This window comes from Spermophilus citellus, assembly GCF_964194105.1.
Source record: "Spermophilus citellus genome assembly, chromosome: 7".
Taxonomy (NCBI): Eukaryota; Metazoa; Chordata; class Mammalia; order Rodentia; family Sciuridae; genus Spermophilus; species Spermophilus citellus.
The window spans coordinates 80648288-80667996 of NC_138188.1; positions in this window are offsets into that span (position 1 = coordinate 80648288).

Consider the following 19709-nt stretch of genomic DNA (forward strand, 5'->3'; position numbering starts at 1 on the left):
ACACTACACGAGGAAGAAATGAAAAACAATAACCAAAACCATCAGTGGGAAGTGCCGCAGTAAAGACAGAGGGCAAGGGGAAAGACAATCATGGAGAGACAAACTAAATTTTTTTTTTTTTTTAAAAAAAGGATAAACAATCAAACATGGATGGAAGTTCAAACCACATATCAATAGTAACTCTGAATGTTAATGGCTTAAACTCTCCAATAAAGCGACATAGGCTGGTATCATGGATTAAAAAAATAAATCCAACAATATGCTGCCTCCAGGAGACACATCTGATGGGAAAAGACATACACAGGCTGAAGGTGAAAGGATGGGAAAAAATATACCACGCACATGGTCCTCGTAAGCAAGCAGGGGTGGCCATCCTCATATCGAATAAAATCGACTTCAAGACTAAGTTAATCAAAAGGGATAAAGAAGGTCATTATATACTGTTAAAAGGAACCATTCACCAACAAGACATAACAATTATCAATATTTACGCACCAAACAATGGTGCTGCGACATTCACAAAACAAATTCTCCTCAAATTCAAGAATCAAATAGACCACAACACAATAATTATGGGAGACTTCAACACACCTCTCTCACCATTGGACAGATCCTCCAAACAAAAGTTAAATAAAGAAACTATAGAACTCAATACCACAATCAATAACCTAGACTTAACTGACTTATATAGAATATATCAACCATCATCAAATGGATATACTTTCTTCTCAGCAGCACATGGATCCTTCTCAAAAATAGACCATATATTATGCCATAGGGCAAACCTCAGTAAACATAAAGGGGTGGGGATAATACCATGCATTTTATCTGATCATAATGGAATGAAACTGGAAATCAAGGATAAAAGAAGGAAGGAAAAATCCTACATCACATGGAAAATGAACAATATGTTACTGAATGATCAATGGGTTACAGAAGACATAAAGGAGGAAATCAAAAAATTCTTAGAGATAAACGAAAATACAGACACAACATATCGGAATCTATGGGACACAATGAAAGCAGTTTTAAGAGGAAAGTTCATCGCCTGGTGGTCATTCCTCAAAAAAGAAGAAACCAACAAATAAATGAGCTCACACTCCAACTCAAAGCCCTAGAAAAGGAAGAGCAAAACAACAGCAAATGTAGCAGAAGGCAAGAAATAATTAAAATCAGAGCGGAAATTAATGAAATTGAAACAAAAGAAACTATTGAAAAAATTAACAAAACTAAAAGTTGGTTCTTCGAAAAAATAAATAAGATCGACAGACCTTTAGCCATGCTAACGAAGAGAAGAAGAGAGAGAACTCAAATTACTAACATACGGGATGAAAAAGGCAATATTACAACAGATGCTACAGAAATACAGAAGACAATTAGATATTATTTTGAAAATCTATATTCCAATAAAATAGAGGATAGTGAAGACATCGATAAATTTCTTAAGTCATATGATTTGCCTAGACTGAGTCAGGAGGATATAGACAATCTGAACAGACCAATATCAATAGATGAAATTGAAGAAGCCATCAAAAGACTACCAACCAAGAAAAGCCCAGGACCGGATGGGTATACAGCGGAGTTTTACAAAACCTTTAAAGAAGAATTAATACCAATACTTTTCAAGTTATTTCAGGAAATAGAAAAAGAGGGAGCTCTTCCAAATTCATTCTATGAGGCCAACATCACCCTGATCCCGAAACCAGACAAAGACACCTCAAAGAAAGAAAACTACAGACCAATATCTCTAATGAACCTAGATGCAAAAATCCTCAATAAAATTCTGGCGAATCGAATACAAAGACACATCAAAAAAATAGTGCACCATGATCAAGTAGGATTCATCCCTGGGATGCAAGGATGGTTCAACATACGGAAATCAATAAATGTTATTCACCACATCAATAGACTTAAAGATAAGAACCATATGATCATCTCGATAGATGCAGAGAAAGCATTCGACAAAGTACAACATGCCTTTATGTTCAAAACATTAGAAAAACTAGGGATAACAGGAACTTACCTTGACATTGTAAAAGCTATCTATGCTAAGCCTCAGGCTAGCATCATTCTGAATGGACAAAAGTTGAAGGCATTCCCTCTAAAATCCGGAACAAGACAGGGATGCCCTCTATCTCCACTTCTATTCAATATAGTTCTCGAAACACTGGCCAGAGCAATTAGACAGACGAAAGAAATTAAAGGCATAAAAATTGGAAAAGAAGAACTTAAATTATCACTATTTGCAGATGACATGATTCTATACCTAGAAGACCCAAAAGGGTCTACAAAGAAACTACTAGAACTAATAAATGAATTCAGCAAAGTGGCAGGATATAAAATCAACACGCATAAATCAAAGGCATTTCTGTATATCAGCAACAAAACTTCTGAAATGGAAATGAGGAAAAACACTCCATTCACAATATCCTCAAAAAAAATAAGATACTTGGGAATCAACCTAACAAAAGAGGTGAAAGATTTATACAATGAAAACTACAGAACCCTAAAGAGAGAAGTAGAAGAAGATCTTAGAAGATGGAAAAATATACCCTGTTCATGGATAGGCAGAACAAACATCATCAAAATGGCGATATTACCAAAAGTTCTTTATAGATTTAATGCAATGCCAATCAAAATCCCAACGGCATTTCTTGTAGAAATAGATAAAGCAATCATGAAATTCATATGGAAAAATAAAAGACCCAGAATAGCAAAAGCAATTCTAAGCAGAAAGAGTGAATCAGGCGGTATAGCGATACCAGATTTCAAACTATATTACAGAGCAATAGTGACAAAAACAGCATGGTACTGGTACCAAAACAGGCGGGTGGACCAATGGTATAAAATAGAGGACACAGAGACTAACCCACAAAGTTACAACTATCTTATATTTGATAAAGGGGCTATAAGCATGCAATGGAGGAAGGATAGCATCTTCAACAAATGGTGTTGGGAAAACTGGAAATCCATATGCAACGAAATGAAACTGAATCCCTTTCTCTCGCCATGCACAAAAGTTAACTCAAAATGGATCAAGGAGCTTGATATCAAATCAGAAACTCTGCGTCTGATAGAAGATAAAGTTGGCTCAGATCTACAGATTGTGGGGTCGGGCTCCAAATTCCTTAATAGGACACCCATAGCACAAGAGTTAACAACTAGAATCAACAAATGGGACTTAATTAAACTTAAAAGTTTTTTTTCAGCAAAAGAAACAATAAGAGAGGTAAATAGGGAGCCTACATCCTGGGAACGAATTTTTACTCCTCACACTTCAGATAGAGCCCTAATATCCAGAGTATACAAAGAACTCAAAAAACTAGACAATAAGATAACAAATAACCCAATCAACAAATGGGCCAAGGACCTGAACAGACACTTCTCAGAGGAGGATATACAATCAATCAACAAGTACATGAAAAAATGCTCACCATCTCTAGCAGTCAGAGAAATGCAAATCAAAACCACCCTAAGATACCATCTCACTCCAGTAAGATTGGCAGCCACTATGAAGTCAAACAACAACAAGTGCTGGCGAGGATGTGGAGAAAAGGGTACACTTGTACATTGCTGGTGGGACTGCAAATTGGTGCGGCCAATTTGGAAAGCAGTTTGGAGATTCATGGGAAAGCTGGGAATGGAACCACCATTTGACCCTGCTATTGCCCTTCTCGGACTATTCCCTGAAGACCTTAAAAGAGCATGCTACAGGGACACTGCCACATCGATGTTCATAGCAGCACAATTCACAATAGCTAGACTGTGGAACCAACCCAGATGCCCTTCAATAGACGAATGGATAAAAAAAATGTGGCATCTATACACAATGGAGTACTATGCAGCAATAAAAAATGACAAAATAATAGAATTTTCAGGGAAATGGATGGCATTAGAGCAGATTATGCTTAGTGAAGCTAGCCAAACCCTAAAAAACAGATACCAAATGTCTTCTTTGATATAATGAGAGCAAGTATGAACAGAGCAGGGAGGAAGAGTAGGAAGAAAAGAGTAACATTAAACAGAGACTTGAGATGGGAGGGAAAGGGAGAGAAAAGGGAAATTGCATGGAAATGAAGGGAGACACTCATTGCTAAACAAAATTACATATAAGAGGTTGTGAGGGGAATGGGAAAATAAACAAAGAGAGAAATGAATTACAGTAGATGGGGTAGAGAGAGAAGATGGGAGGGGAGGGGAGGGGGGATAGTAGGGGATAGGAAAGGTAGCAGAATACAACAGTCACTAATATGGCATTATGTAAAATTGTGGATGTGTAACTGACGTGATTCTGCAATCTGCATTTGGGGTAAAATTGGGAGTTCATAACCCATGTCAATCTAATGTATGAAATATAATATGTCAAGAGCTTTGTAATGTTGTGGACAACCAATAAAAAAAATGTAAAAAAAAAAAAAAAAAAAAAAAAAAGCGGGGAAGGGGTCTGGGGACGTGGCTCATTTGTTAAGCACCACTGGGTTCAATCCCAAGTATCCCCCCTTCAAAAAAATAAAAGTAGGATGGAAAGGAATAAAATAGGAAAATGGGGAAAAAGGATGGAAGGCGGGTACGAGAGGAAAGCTGAAGGAAAAAACAAAGAAGAATAAGGAAATTGATCAAATTCGATAACCCACATGGGAGAAGTGCCAGCATGCCTGAGGGAATCCCTCCTGCTGGTACTATCATGGGAAATTCTCAAATATGCACACTTTCTAGGAATAGAGCCTTTCCCTTTGATTTCAATAAACCCCCACTTTTTAATCGCCAAAAAAAAAAAAAAAAAAAAAAAAAAAAAAAAAAAAAAAGAAATAATCTCCATAAATTCTTGGGTTGTTAACATTTTTTTAACTATAGATATTTTCACAATACTATTAACATTACAAATACTACTGGCATTACTAGTTATAACAGTTACTATTGCAGCAGTTTTTGTATATGGCACACTTATATGTGCTGTGAAACTATCGTAAGCACTTTCTTGAATATATCTCATGTTGTCCTTACTAAAACGCGCACGGTATATTATTGGTCCTATTTCCCTTTTGAAGAAACTGAGGTTAAGAAAGATTAAAATCATACACCTTCTTAAGGTGATACCTCACAGGGAGTACAGGATACAAGCAGGTTCATAGCATTTTGGAAAATGTCTTTGTTATAGTTATTTCAGCCGTCATTGTTGTTGCTTGCTTTAATTTCAATACAATTCTCAATTTCATTAATTCTGGATTTCATATAATGTGTCACATCCTTCCTGTTCTGTGCTCAATTTGATTTTGGTGCTTCACCATCTACATTTCTCTTTATAATACTTTTTCTACAGTTTCATGTAAAAACAAAGATCTTACTTACCCCTATCCACTCAAACACTGTTTCTTTTCCTCTCTAAAATGAGTCTCTCAATTTTATGAAAATCTCCATCTGTCCTCAAAATTCAGGTTAAGCACACATTTTGCAAACATTCACAAATACACATTTTGAGTGAAATTTGTCAATATCTGCTTATCTCTAATTTATGGCCACTTAAATGTTAAATATTATATTTTAATCAATCAATTTTGCATTGTGATTGGAATATTAAAAGGTGCTCAGCAAGGTATTGTAGAAATGCCTTCTTTTGAAAAATGTTTTATTTTGAAAATATTTTAGACTTAAAAATATAAAACCATTGTGCAGTGTTTCCATATACATTCACACTGCTTCTCTCGTTTTCCAGATAGTGTCAGCTTATGGGGAATTAATTTTCTTTGTTAACTTAAAATAACTATTTTAACCCTTGAGTGGCTTCTTTTTAAACCAAAAAAATCGTGTTTCTTTGCTTTTCTATCACAGCAGAATCAGGATCTCATTAAGGTGGGGACACCAAACCAGGTCTCTGTGCCGCCTGTGGCTGCGGCCCGGGCTCCTGCTTGTGCCTTTCACACTCCTCGGTGCAGGCCATTCGGGGAGCTGCCTCCCGTGTGCCAGCCGGCCGGTGGCTCTCAGGTCCCTTTGCCCACTGTAGCCCTCCCACAGTTCTGAACCACAGTCCGCAGCCCGACACCAGGTGGCCTCGGTGGCAGTCGGAGGCTGCGTGGAGTCTGCCCGCCCTGCCCGCGAGCTCCGGCTACTCACTGCCAGTGATCAGCAGAGGCCTTTGCACTGGGGTGGCCGGGGGCGGCCCCCTCGCCCCGAGGCATCCACCCACCAATGTTTCTCAAACCCGAAACCTTCCACGTGACAGACCCTCCCGTCAGCAGTGACCTGGATTGCTTGCTTGGGCTAGAATGTACCCATCTCTGCCTGAATAAGCCATATGTGTGCTCCTACACCAAGGTAGGTCGTCCCTGCCCTCAGTGAGCCCGCTGAGGGACCCCCGACGACAGGATCGAGCAATAGGAAGAGACGCCTCCTGGGGGTAACTGGGACGTCCCTTTTGCTTCTGGAGGGTCAGATCAGATGGCTGCCGGGAGGCTCCTGGGAGGCCAGGCTCCTGAGGCAGCTGCTCGCCGGCGGCCCCGAGAGGCCGCCTGCAGCTCTGCAGACAGACCCCATGCACCCCCAGGCCCTGTCCTCCTCCTGGTTAGTATTTATTTCCAGCACCTGTCTGATGCGGTTTTTTATCCTCTACCTATTGCACTGTTGTGACTTGTCGGCCATTATTTGATTTTTGTACGAAAAAAAAGCTTTGTTATAGAAATCAGCATACTATTTTTTTAAATCTGGAGAGAAGATATCATGGTGACTGAAATATGGTCAGGTGTCAAATATAAATGTATAAACGCCTTCTTGCTGTTCTGTCCGACATCTTACGTTCATTTTGTATTTGCTGGCAGTACTGAAGGTTTCTTCTGTTGGTGTGAACTCCGATTTCTTCAACGGTATCATAGGTTTTTAAAATCAGTGTCTCCTTACAACTGTCTCAACGTTGGTGAACTAATTTTTGCCAGGACCATTATTGATTGAGCAAATAAATTCAACAGCCTTTGGGGAAACACCAAAAAAAAAAAAAAAAGTCTTTTATAAACAGTACAGTGAACAGGAAATTAATTTATTTCCAATATTAACAAAAATTTAGTGCTGTATTTTTACAATATAAATTTTATTAATTATAAACAGTGTAGTGCAGAGAACACAACAGTGGTCAGTACAGTAGTCTTCCCATCCTTATCAATGGGAGATGCATTCTAAGATCCACTCTGTTCCCAGTGAATAGCTGAAATCAGTAAAGTCTTGAACAGCATATGGACCATGTTTTTCTCTTAAACACCCACCCATGATAATATTTGATTTATAAATTAAGAACTGTAGGATATTAGCAAAAGTCATAATAAAATGATACACTTGTAATGACATACTTTAATAAAAGTCACAAATTATTTCTGGAAATTTTCCATTTTTTGTACCATGTTTGAGCACAGGTAACTAAAACTGAGAAAAGTAAAACCATGCATAAGGAAGGACTTATGGACTGAAATATATATATATATTTGTGTATATATATATATATATATATATATATATATATATATATATATGTGTGTGTGTGTGTGTGTGTGTATATGTATACATAATATCTTCAATACTCTCTTCAAACATCTCTGAATTAAATCCCCAGTACCATGAACTATTGTTAAAATTCCTTAGTATTTCAATGCACACTTTTGAAAATTCGTGGAAACTTTTTATACATATAATCAAGTCATATGCCTTTTATTTTTTTTCTTGTCTTCTTGCAATGGCGAGAAATCTGTCAATTTTTGTCTGAAGAAGTGACTATTTTTACTTTTATATTTTTTTGAGTTTATTTATTTATTTATTTATTTATTTTTTTATTGGTTGTTCACAACATTACAAAGCTCTTGACATATCATATTTCATACATTAGATTGAAGTGGGTTATGAACCCCCAATTTTACCCCAAATGCAGATTGCAGAATCACGTCGGTTACACATCCACAATTTTACATAATGCACTATTAGTAATTGTTGTATTCTGCTACCTTTCCTATCCCCTACTATCCCCCCTCCCCTCCCCTCCCATCTTCTCTCTCTACCCCATCTACTGTAATTCATTTCTCTCCTTGTTTATTTTCCCATTCCCCTCACAACCTCTTATATGTAATTTTGTATAGCAATGAGGGTCTCCCCTCATTTCCATGCAATTTCCCTTTTCTCTCCCTTTCCCTCCCACCTCATGTCTCTGTTTAATGTTACTCTTTTCTTCCTACTCTTCCTCCCTGCTCTGTTCATAGTTGCTCTCATTATATCAAAGAAGACATTTGGTATTTGTTTTTTAGGGATTGGCTAGCTTCACTAAGCATAATCTGCTCTAGTGCCATCCATTTCCCTGAAAATTCTATGATTTTGTCATTTTTTATTGCTGCATAGTACTCCATTGTGTATAGATGCCACATTTTTTTTTATCCATTCATCTATTGAAGGGCATCTGGGTTGGTTCCACAGTCTAGCTATTGTGAATTGTGCTGCTATGAACATCGATGTGGCAGTATCCCTGTAGCATGCTCTTTTAAGGTCTTCAGGGTATAGTCCGAGAAGGGCAATAGCAGGGTCAAATGGTGGTTCCATTCCCAGCTTTCCCAGGAATCTCCAAACTGCTTTCCAAATTGGCCGCACCAATTTGCAGTCCCACCAGCAATGTACAAGTGTACCCTTTTCTCCACATCCTCGCCAGCACTTGTTGTTGTTTGACTTCATAGTGGCTGCCAATCTTACTGGAGTGAGATGGTATCTTAGGGTGGTTTTGATTTGCATTTCTCTGACTGCTAGAGATGGTGAGCATTTTTTCATGTACTTGTTGATTGATTGTATATCCTCCTCTGAGAAGTGTCTGTTCAGGTCCTTGGCCCATTTGTTGATTGGGTTATTTGTTATCTTATTGTTTAATTTTTTGAGTTCTTTGTATATTCTGGATATTAGGGCTCTATCTGAAGTGTGAGGAGTAAAAATTTGTTCCCATGATGTAGGCTCCCTATTTACCTCTCTTATTGTTTCTCTTGCTGAGAAAAAACTTTTTAGTTTAAGAAAGTCCCATTTGTTGATTCTTGTTATTAACTCTTGTGCTATTGGTGTCCTATTAAGGAATTTGGAGCCCGACCCCAGAATATGTAGATCGGAGCCAACTTTTTCTTCTATCAGACGCAGAGTCTCTGATTTGATATCAAGCTCCTTGATCCATTTTGAGTTAACTTTTGTGCATGGCGAGAGAAAGGGATTCAGTTTCATTTTGTTGCATATGGATTTCCAGTTTTCCCAACACCATTTGTTGAAGATGCTATCCTTCCTCCATTGCATGCTTTTAGCCCCTTTATCAAATATAAGATAGTTGTAACTTTGTGGATTAGTCTCTGTGTCCTCTATTCTATACCATTGGTCCACCCGCCTGTTTTGGTACCAGTACCATGCTGTTTTTGTCACTATTGCTCTGTAATATAGTTTGAAATCTGGTATCGCTCTACCGCCTGATTCACACTTCCTGTTTAGAATTGCTTTTGCTATTCTGGGTCTTTTATTTTTCCATATGAATTTCATGATTGCTTTATCTATTTCTACAAGAAATGCCGTTGGGATTTTTATTGGCATTGCATTAAACCTATAGAGAACTTTTGGTAATATCGCCATTTTGATGATGTTAGTTCTGCCTATCCATGAACATGGTATATTTTTCCATCTTCTAAGATCTTCTTCTACTTCTCTCTTTAGGGTTCTGTAGTTTTCATTGTATAAATCTTTCACCTCTTTTGTTAGGTTGATTCCCAAGTATTTTATTTTTTTTGAGGATATTGTGAATGGAGTGTTTTTCCTCATTTTCGTTTCAGAAGTTTTGTCGCTGATATACAGAAATGCCTTTGATTTATGCATGTTGATTTTATATCCTGCCACTTTGCTGAATTCATTTATTAGTTCTAGTAGTTTCTTTGTAGACCCTTTTGGGTCTTCTAGGTATAGAATCATGTCATCTGCAAATAGTGATAATTTAAGTTCTTCTTTTCCAATTTTTATGCCTTTAATTTCTTTCGTCTGTCTAATTGCTCTGGCCAGTGTTTCGAGAACTATATTGAATAGAAGTGGAGATAGAGGGCATCCCTGTCTTGTTCCAGATTTTAGAGGGAATGCCTTCAACTTTTGTCCATTCAAAATGATGCTAGCCTGAGGCTTAGCATAGATAGCTTTTACAATGTCAAGGTAAGTTCCTGTTATCCCTAGTTTTTCTAATGTTTTGAACATAAAGCGATGCTATACTTTGTCGAATGCTTTCTCTGCATCTATCAAGATGATCATATGGTTCTTATCTTTAAGTCTATTGATGTGGTGAATAACATTTATTGATTTCCGTATATTGAACCAGCCTTGCATCCCAGGGATGAATCCTACTTGATCATGGTGCACAATTTTTTTGATGTGTTTTTGTATTCGATTCGCCAGAATTTTATTGAGGATTTTTGCATCTAGGTTCATTAGAGATATTGGTCTGTAGTTTTCTTTCTTTGAGGTGTCTTTGTCTGGTTTTGGAATCAGGGTGATGTTGGCCTCATAGAATGAATTTGGAAGAGCTCCCTCTTTTTCTATTTCCTGAAATAACTTGAAAAGTATTGGTATTAATTCTTCTTTAAAGGTTTTGTAAAACTCTGCTGTATACCCATCCGGTCCTGGGCTTTTCTTGGTTGGTAGTCTTTTTATGGCTTCTTCAATTTCATCCATTGATATTGGTCTGTTCAAATTGTGTGTATCCTCCTGACTCAGTCTGGGCAAATCATATGACTTAAGAAATTTATCGATGCCTTCACTATCTTCTATTTTATTGGAATATAGGTTTTCAAAATAATTTCTAATTGTCTTTTGTATTTCTGTAGCATCTGTTGTGATATTGCCTTTTTCATCCCGTATGTTAGTAATTTGAGTTCTCTCTCTTCTTCTCTTCGTTAGCATGGCTAAAGGTCTGTCGATCTTATTTATTTTTTCGAAGAACCAACTTTTAGTTTTGTTAATTTTTTCAATAGTTTCTTTTGTTTCAATTTCATTGATTTCTGCTCTGATTTTAATTATTTCTTGCCTTCTGCTACATTTGCTGTTGTTTTGCTCTTCCTTTTCTAGGGCTTTGAGATGAAGTGTGAGCTCATTTATTTGTTGTTTTTTTCTTTTTTTGAGGAATGACCTCCAGGCGATGAATTTCCCTCTTAAAACTGCTTTCATTGTGTCCCATAGAATCCGATATGTTGTGTCTGTATTTTCATTTATCTCTAAGATTTTTTTGATTTCCTCATTTATGTCTTCTGTAACCCATTGATCATTCAGTAACATATTGTTCATTTTCCATGTGATGTAGGATTTTTCCTTCCTTCTTTTATCATTGATTTCCAGTTTCATTCCATTATGATCAGATAAAATGCATGGTATTACCTCCACCCCTTTATATTTACTGAGGGTTGCCCTATGGCATAATATATGGTCTATTTTTGAGAAGGATCCATGTGCTGCTGAGAAAAAAGTATATCTATTTGATGATGGTTGATATATTCTGTATATGTCAGTTAAGTCTAGGTTATTGATTGTGATATTGAGTTCTATAGTTTCTTTATTCAACTTTTGTTTGGAGGATCTGTCCAATGGTGAGAGAGGTGTGTTGAAGCTACCCATAATTATTGTGTTGTGGTCTATTTGATTCTTGAACTTGAGGAGAATTTGTTTTATGAATGCCGCAGCACCATTATTTGGTGCATAAATATTGATAATTGTTATGTCTTGTTGGTGAATGGTTCCTTTTAACAGTATATAATGACCTTCTTTATCCTTTTTGATTAACTTAGTCTTGAAGTCGATTTTATTCGATATGAGGATGGCCACCCCTGCTTGCTTACGAGGACCATGTTCGTGGTATATTTTTTCCCATCCTTTCACCTTCAGCCTGTGTATGTCTTTTCCAATCAGATGTGTCTCCTGGAGGCAGCATATTGTTGGATTTGTTTTTTTAATCCATGATACCAGCCTATGTCGCTTTATTGGAGAGTTTTAGCCATTAACATTCAGAGTTACTATTGATATATGGTTTGTACTTCCATCCATGTTTGATTGTTTATCCTTTTTTTAAAAAAAATTTAGTTTGTTTCTCCATGATTATCTTTCCCCTCACCCTCTGTCTTTACTGAGGCACTTCCCATTGATGGTTTTGGTTATTGTTTTTCATTTCTTCCTCGTGTAGTGTTTTGCTCAAAATGCTTTGCAATGCTGGTTTTCTGGCTGCAAATTCTTTTAACTTTTGTTTATGATGAAAGATTTTTATTTTGTTGTCATACCTGAAGCTTAATTTTGCTGGATACAGAATTCTTGGTTGGCATCCATTGTCTTTCAGTGTTTGAAATACATTGTTCCATGACCTTCTTGCTTTCAGTGTCTGTGATGAAAAATCCGTTGTTAACCTTATTGGTTTACCCCTGAATGTAATCTGTCTCCTTTCTCTTGTAGCTTTTAATATTTTCTCTTTGTTCTGTATATTGGATATCTTCATAACAATGTGTCTTGGCATTGGTCTACTGTGATTTTGTGTGCTCGGTGTCCTGTATGCATCTTCAGTTTGTATATCTGTTTCCTTTGTTATTTCTGTAAAGTTTTCTGTAATTATTTCATTCATTCCCTTGGATTGAATCTCTGTACCTTCTTCTATCCCGATGACTCATAAGTTTGGTTTTTTTATGTTATCCCATAACTCTTGGATGTTTTTCTCATGATTTTTTACCAGCCTTTCTGAGTTGGCTAGACTCTTTTCAAGATGATATATTTTGTCTTCATTCTCTGACGTTCTGGCTTCCACTTGCTCCACTCTGTTAGTGATACTCTCAATTGAGTTTTTAATTTGGTTTATCGTTTCCTTCATTTCTAGAATTATTGTTTGATTATTTTTTATAATCTCTATCTCCTGATAAAGATGCTTAACTTCTTCTTTTATCTGTTTATGTAATTCATTCTCAATGTGTTCTTTCGCTGCTTGAATTTGCTGTCTCGTATCCTCTTTAAGGTTCCATTCCATCTGTCTAAGGTGTTCCTTGAGTTCTTTATATGATCATTTTTCTGATGAATCTAGGTCCTCCTTAATATTTAGGCTGTCCTGCATTGTTTGTACTCCTTTTCTTCCTTGCTTTTTGAAGCTGCTTATGTTACTTCTTGTTCTGTTTGACTGCTGAGTTACTGTTTACTCCTATAAATTTATTTGATGCTTGGGAGGAAATGTATTAGAAGGGAAGGGAAGAAGTCACTAAAGAGAATGAGAGTAAGCAGGTAGAATTCAAGGAAGGGGGGATAAGAAAAATGAAAAGACAAAAGAAGAAAAAATAGGAAATAAAAAAAGAAAAAAAATTAAAAAATAATAATAAAAAATTAAAATTAAAATTAGAAGAAAAAAAATTTTAAAAAAATTGCAAAAAAATAGAAAAACAACAAGAAAGAAAAATTAAAATGAAAGAAAAACCCAAATCAAAAAAAAAAAAAAAAAAAACTAATAAATGCAGTCTTAGAGTTTGATTAACTTCTCTTCCAGTAGGTGGCACTGTGCCCACCAGGTCAAGTTTCTCCTGTCAATATGCGGGAACCAATCACTGTGTAGCATCTCCTCCCAGACTGGGCGAGTCTCCAATCCTGAGTGTCTAGGTCCTCCTCTTGTGTCTAGTCACTTCCCACTTTTCCTCTAGCCAGGCCCCTCTCACGGGTGCCGCTCATCACAATACTGGCTACACGCCGCCAGGTCTGCTGCTCCCGGGAGCCCTGTTTTCATGAACGACTGGGCACACTCTTCCAGTTTGCCATTCCCTCAGACCCTAAGTTTGTAGAGCTTGGGGCTGAGAATCCTCAGCGAATTTTACTTGCCCTCCGGTAGCCACTCCCCCGTAGCTGGTGCAAGAGACCTCAGCAGTCAGCCCTGGTGGGAGCGGTAGTTCCGGGCCGCGGGTCCCGCGCCACCTCTGATTCCCTCGGGCTGGCTGTTGCACTCACGGGAGAGCTGGGAGGGGCCCTTAAGGTTTCCCCGATGTGTGGAGAGGGAAGGCTAGGGGATTACACACCTGGAGCCGCAGGTTTCAATGAAGTTATCTCCTCCGCCGCAGTCTGATGACGTCAGTTCTCTGCCATAGTGGTGTCTCTTGCAAATGGCGACAGTTCGTTTCCCTTTGCCGGGCGACCAATGCAACGGGTGGGTCCTTACTGTCTCTCCCAAGCCCCGTTTCAAACCTGTGGCCACTATTTATGAAGGCTCGGTAGGCATTTACCTCCGTAGGATGAGAAGGGCTGACCAGTTGTTTCAGCCGGATCGATTGATGCTGAGTCACAGCTGTTTGTCTGGGGGAAGCAGGCGAACGGGAGCTTGAATTCATCCGATCCGGGCTCAGTGTGTGTTCTGAGAGGCCCAGACTGTTCGCCCCAGATCCATGTCAGCTCAGCATTGCCTAGTGATCCTGAGCAAACAGATTTAGGTTGTTTACGACTCCCTATGCCCGCACAGCTGAAGACGTCAGAGACTTAATCTCTCCGCGCCCGCCGCCATGTTGGAATCCCCAAGGAAACTTTACTTTTATATTTTAAAGGTATATTTTGACAAGTATAGAAATACACATATATGTTTATGGTTATATATGTATATAAATATCATGCAATATAGATATATGTAATATAAATTTTTGTCACACAGATACACATATTTATATATGTGTAAAAGTGTGTGTGTGCATGTGTGTGTGTTTGTATTAGTCAGCTTTTCATCACTGTAACTAAAGTACCTGACACGAATAACTGAGAGTCAGAATAGCTCGTAGTTTTAGAGGTCTCAGTCCATAGACAGCTGACTCCATTACTGAGTCCAAGGTGAGGCAGCACATTACATCACAGGGTGGAGGCGAGGGAGAGGGAACTGCTCAGGTTAGGGAGAGGTTTGGAAGCAGATAATGAGAAAGGGGAGGAGAGACCATCAGAGAGGTTCATCCATTAACTTCCCTCCAGTAGAGTCTCACAGTGATCCATCTCCTCCAAACATGTCCCACCTGCCTACAGTTACCACCCAGTCAATTCAGACTAGAACATATTGATTAGGTAAGAGCTCTCACTGTCCAATCACTTCATCTTAATATTTTCTTGAATTGATACAGAAAAATTTGAAAGACATCTCATATTCAAAGCACATATATACACACAGACACACACATACATACACGTGCACACACACACTTGTTTTTAAAAGACATCTATTAATTTCATCATGGTTCTTAGAAATAATCTGCCCTTTCCTCCCTCCATCCCTCTCTCTCTCCCTCCCTCCCTCTCTCTCTCCCTCCCTCCCTCCCTCTCTCTCTGTCTTTCTTTCGTTCTTTCTTTCTTTCTTGGCAGTTCTCAGTTTGTTAGATATCTTGATCACAGACACTCGCAATTACTTTTGCAGAATTATTAAAGTAATGGTTAGTCTGGATAGTTAAATCCATTGGATTGAGAGAGACCTAGAATTAAGAGATTCCTGGGTTGTCCCTGAGGGTGTGTTCAGAGATTACAAATTGAGGGATAAGAATTGCTCTGGATGTGATCAGCAATGTCCAATGGCCTGGGGTTCTGGATGAAACAAATGGTGGAAGAAGGAGAAATTCACAATGATTTAGCTTGGTTTTTCTTGAGTTGGTCCATGATTGCTGTTACTGTGTTCCAAGGACATCAGATTCCTATTTCTTTACTCATCCAACATCAGGTCTGACCAGTGATTCTCCATGGAATCAGGCTTAGATGGGGGCTGTGTCATTTGTTCCACTTGTTCTGAGGATCTGGCTTCTTACACTATGCAGTTACTACTGGTTCCTCCATCCTCTAGTGTACAGATAGCCACTATGGGACTGTTCAGTATCTGATCACAAAAAATAAATAATCTTTTATAATCATGTGTATGCACATCCTCCTGTTGCTCTTTCTCTAAAGAACCCTGCTGTATACAGACTTTGATATCAAGAGTGGTTCTAGAGGAACATAAATTTATGGTTTATTCATCTTTTGAGGTTTTTGAGGTTGGTTCTGTAACTTGGTTATACCCCAAATTGTTAAAGATTCTCCTGGTAGTATGGAGAGCACTGCACTGGTAATCCATGGTATGATTTAAAGTTTAAAGTCATACACACAGTGATTTCAAAAACTCTTCAAATATTTCTTCCATTGTATCTGCTCACTTTTCTCTGTTTTTTTTTTCTGTTAGCATATATTTGATATATGTCTATTATTGTTGAGAAATGAGCTGTGCTCAAAGCTCATATATGAGACAACACTTCAATACTCAGAGATGAAATAATTGGGTTATGAAAGCCTTAACCTAATTGGTACATTAATCCACTGATAGGGATTAACTGGGTGGTAATTATAGATGAGTTATGGGTCACTGGAAGAGGTTGGTCATTGAGGGTATGCCTTTGGAGTATGTATTTTGTCCCTGGTGAGGATTGCTCTCCCTCTCCCTCCTTCCTTATTGAGTTGGTCCATGATTGCTGCTACCATGTCCTTTCTTATTGCCTTGTCTTGAAAAGCTTCCCTCCCTCATGCCCTTCCAAGATAGTATTCTGCCTTGCTCAGGCCCATAGCAATGGAGTCGGCCATCTGTCAATTGATACCTTTGAAACCATGACCTCCAAATAAACATTTTCTTCTCTATGTTGTTATTGTCAGGTGTTTTGGTCACAGTAATGGAAAAGCAACCCAAAATAATGAAATAATCTGATATTGTCGCACAACATTCAGGTGTTTGTTAGATGCTAATTTTGTTTATTTTTTAATGTTGATAACAAACAATCTCATTATGAGTGATTCTTTCTTTGGCTGAGTTGAGTCTATTGATCCTGTTAAAGTCATTCTTGATTAATATTTCTTTATTTTCAGTTCTGGAACTTCCATTTGACTGTTTTCTTATTATTTTAATTCATCTGTTGAAAGTATTCTCTTGTAGTCTTGTGTACATATTTACATTAGAGTCTAAAATATCTTTATTGTAGTTATTTTAAATTCACTATCAGGTAAATCCAATGTATGTGTCAAACCTTACTTTGGTTCTTTTGATGTTATATCTCTTTGGATGTGTAGCTTTTTAAAAAATTATTTTTATGCCTTAAAGTATTATTGAAGTGTGAAAATCTGACATAGAATAGTAGAACCTGGAATAAACAAATTTATGTCTGATAATGGGCAGAGATTTTTCCTGTTAAACCTTAAGCTTGGGGTTTGAGTTAACCTTGTCAGAAGCTGGACTGATTTTGGAGTACTTGTTGTTCAGTTAGCTTTCATTTTACAGTGATTTTCTAAGTCTTTTATCATTAATTTATTTTGAGGGTAGGCATGACTTGAAAGAGTGTTTATCTCAATGACCATGCTACACTTAGGTTTAGGCCTTTCCTTTGTGCTCTCTAAATTTTGCTTGTTACTATATGTTTGCTATCCTTATGGTGACAGGTGTGGGTTAGGAGGAATAATCCCATTGAATGGATATTTAGTCTTATTTAGACTTTGTGTCTCTGGGTCTAATTAGTATATTCTTATCAGACCTCCTCCTATTTTCCCAGTTGAGGTTTTATTACAAGAATTATTTCTATCCCTTTCTAGGATTTTCACCAGTTCCTAAAAAGATCTATTTTTAGTGTCCTTCCAACTACATAGTAATAGCCATATGAATATCTCTATATACTTTTCCAAGTTTTTTGTAAATATATTAGAGATTAAAGATTTTCTTTGTAATATATATATATATTTATATATATAATGAGTATAAAATTTGTATTTTTTGAATAAATATATATGTGAAAAAAAAAATATATATATATATATATATATTGAGATTTTTGGTGTTAATAAAGAATAAATTTATCTATCTATGGCTGGCTCTAGGAAAATTTAGAATTAAGACAAAATGTTACTTATATCACAATAGTTGCAAGTTATTTAGGAAAGAAAAGAACACACTGTTCTAATCTAATATTGTGTTGCTTACTAAAGTTATTGATTATCTACATGTTGTTTTTGGCAACTTAGTCTGTTGTGGTAAGAATTGCTCTCCCTTGGCTAAGATCCATTTGGAAAACATAATTATAATACTCGAAGTGTTCACAAAACTGTGCTTTATGAAGGCAGTTTGGGGTAAAAATAATTATTAAGCCAGGTTCTAAAGTACAAATCTAAATCCCTAGATGAAGGGAGTTAGGAGAAATGACAGCAACAAAAGCTGAAAGTCAAATCCCAGATTAATTGGCTAAATTTAATGGAATAAATGTAATGTGTCTCAGGGCTGGAAACCAAGAATTAAGGCAAATGTTGTTAAATGGAAATCATACTATTCATTGAACATTCAGGTATACCTTAGTTCATAAGTTTAGATCAAAAGTCAAATTTCACATCTTTCTTTCTCATGAGAATGCACACACACACAAACACATACACACAATCAGTATATATATATTTTTTTTTCCCACACATATAAATAGAAATCAGTATATAGATAAATTAGCTAGGGTATCATTCTAGTTTATTATGCTTACCAAACAGAAGATAAGATTTTTTAAGAATACTGAGAATATTGATATAATTTTTTTGAATGAGAATTCATTTGCTTCTTTGGAACCTTTTCTTATCCATTAAAGTTTTCTTTCTGGATTTTCCAACACAGCTATTGTGAAGTTAATGTACAATATTTGTTTCAACTCATGAGTATGCAATGTTCTTAAGTTCTTAATCTCCAGGATGTTCTTAAATTGTCTTCAAGTAGCTCTCGCAGATAAGTTTCCATTATATTCTTTCCTTCATTTATAGTTTCTCATCCCATATCTTTTCTGCTAGATATTTTATCTGATTCTGAAAGAATAATTGTAGCCAAAATAATGATTGTATACCCACTCATTTTTTATTCCCTGTAATGCTTAATTTAGAAAAAGATGAAAGAGGAGTTAGACGCAGACTATGGCAGGAAAGTGTTGGAGCTGGTGTCGGAGACCAGCTCCAACAGGGGGTCTCAGGAGACAAATGGATGGTGAGGAGTTGGCCAAAGGGGGGTGGAGAAACAACACAGACACCAAAGTGCAGGTATTGATCCCAATCTTTACTTGTGAAGTTGATCATATATACTTTTCATTTTGGCAGACTCACAGTACTTTGTGGCTACAAAACAGGAATCATTATTCAAAGAAACAAAATATTACATAGCTACAATTAGAATAGAATAATGTATCTTGGCTTATGCATAAGCAAGAATTTGTACTTTGAGTTCGAGTTTTGCTTTGAGCTGTTTCTGCTTAGTTAACTTTTAATAATAGTTAGAAATGTCCCAAACTATTGGCCTATACCTTGACTATTCTTTCTTGACTTACTGACTGGAACCGGTGCCATGGTTACGGCAGGTGGTTAACTTGTTATTAATTTCAATCAAACAAGAGTAAGAGCACAAACCATTGTGCACAGGAACAAGAACAAGTTGCCCAGTACTAAGCACTAATCTGTCTTCTTAACATTAATTTTTCTTCTCTAGATTTTAATTTAATTTCTCAAAAACTTCCTTGAAAGGAATACAGGGAGTTTTTCATTAGACATTAAGAATTTACACTCCACAGCTGAATCATTGCATTTAGAGCAAACAGATCCATTCTTTAGAAGTAGTTGCATTAATTGGGAAAGTCATGTTTTTTTCCTTCATACTTAATGGTCATATGAGAAGTCGCAACTATACT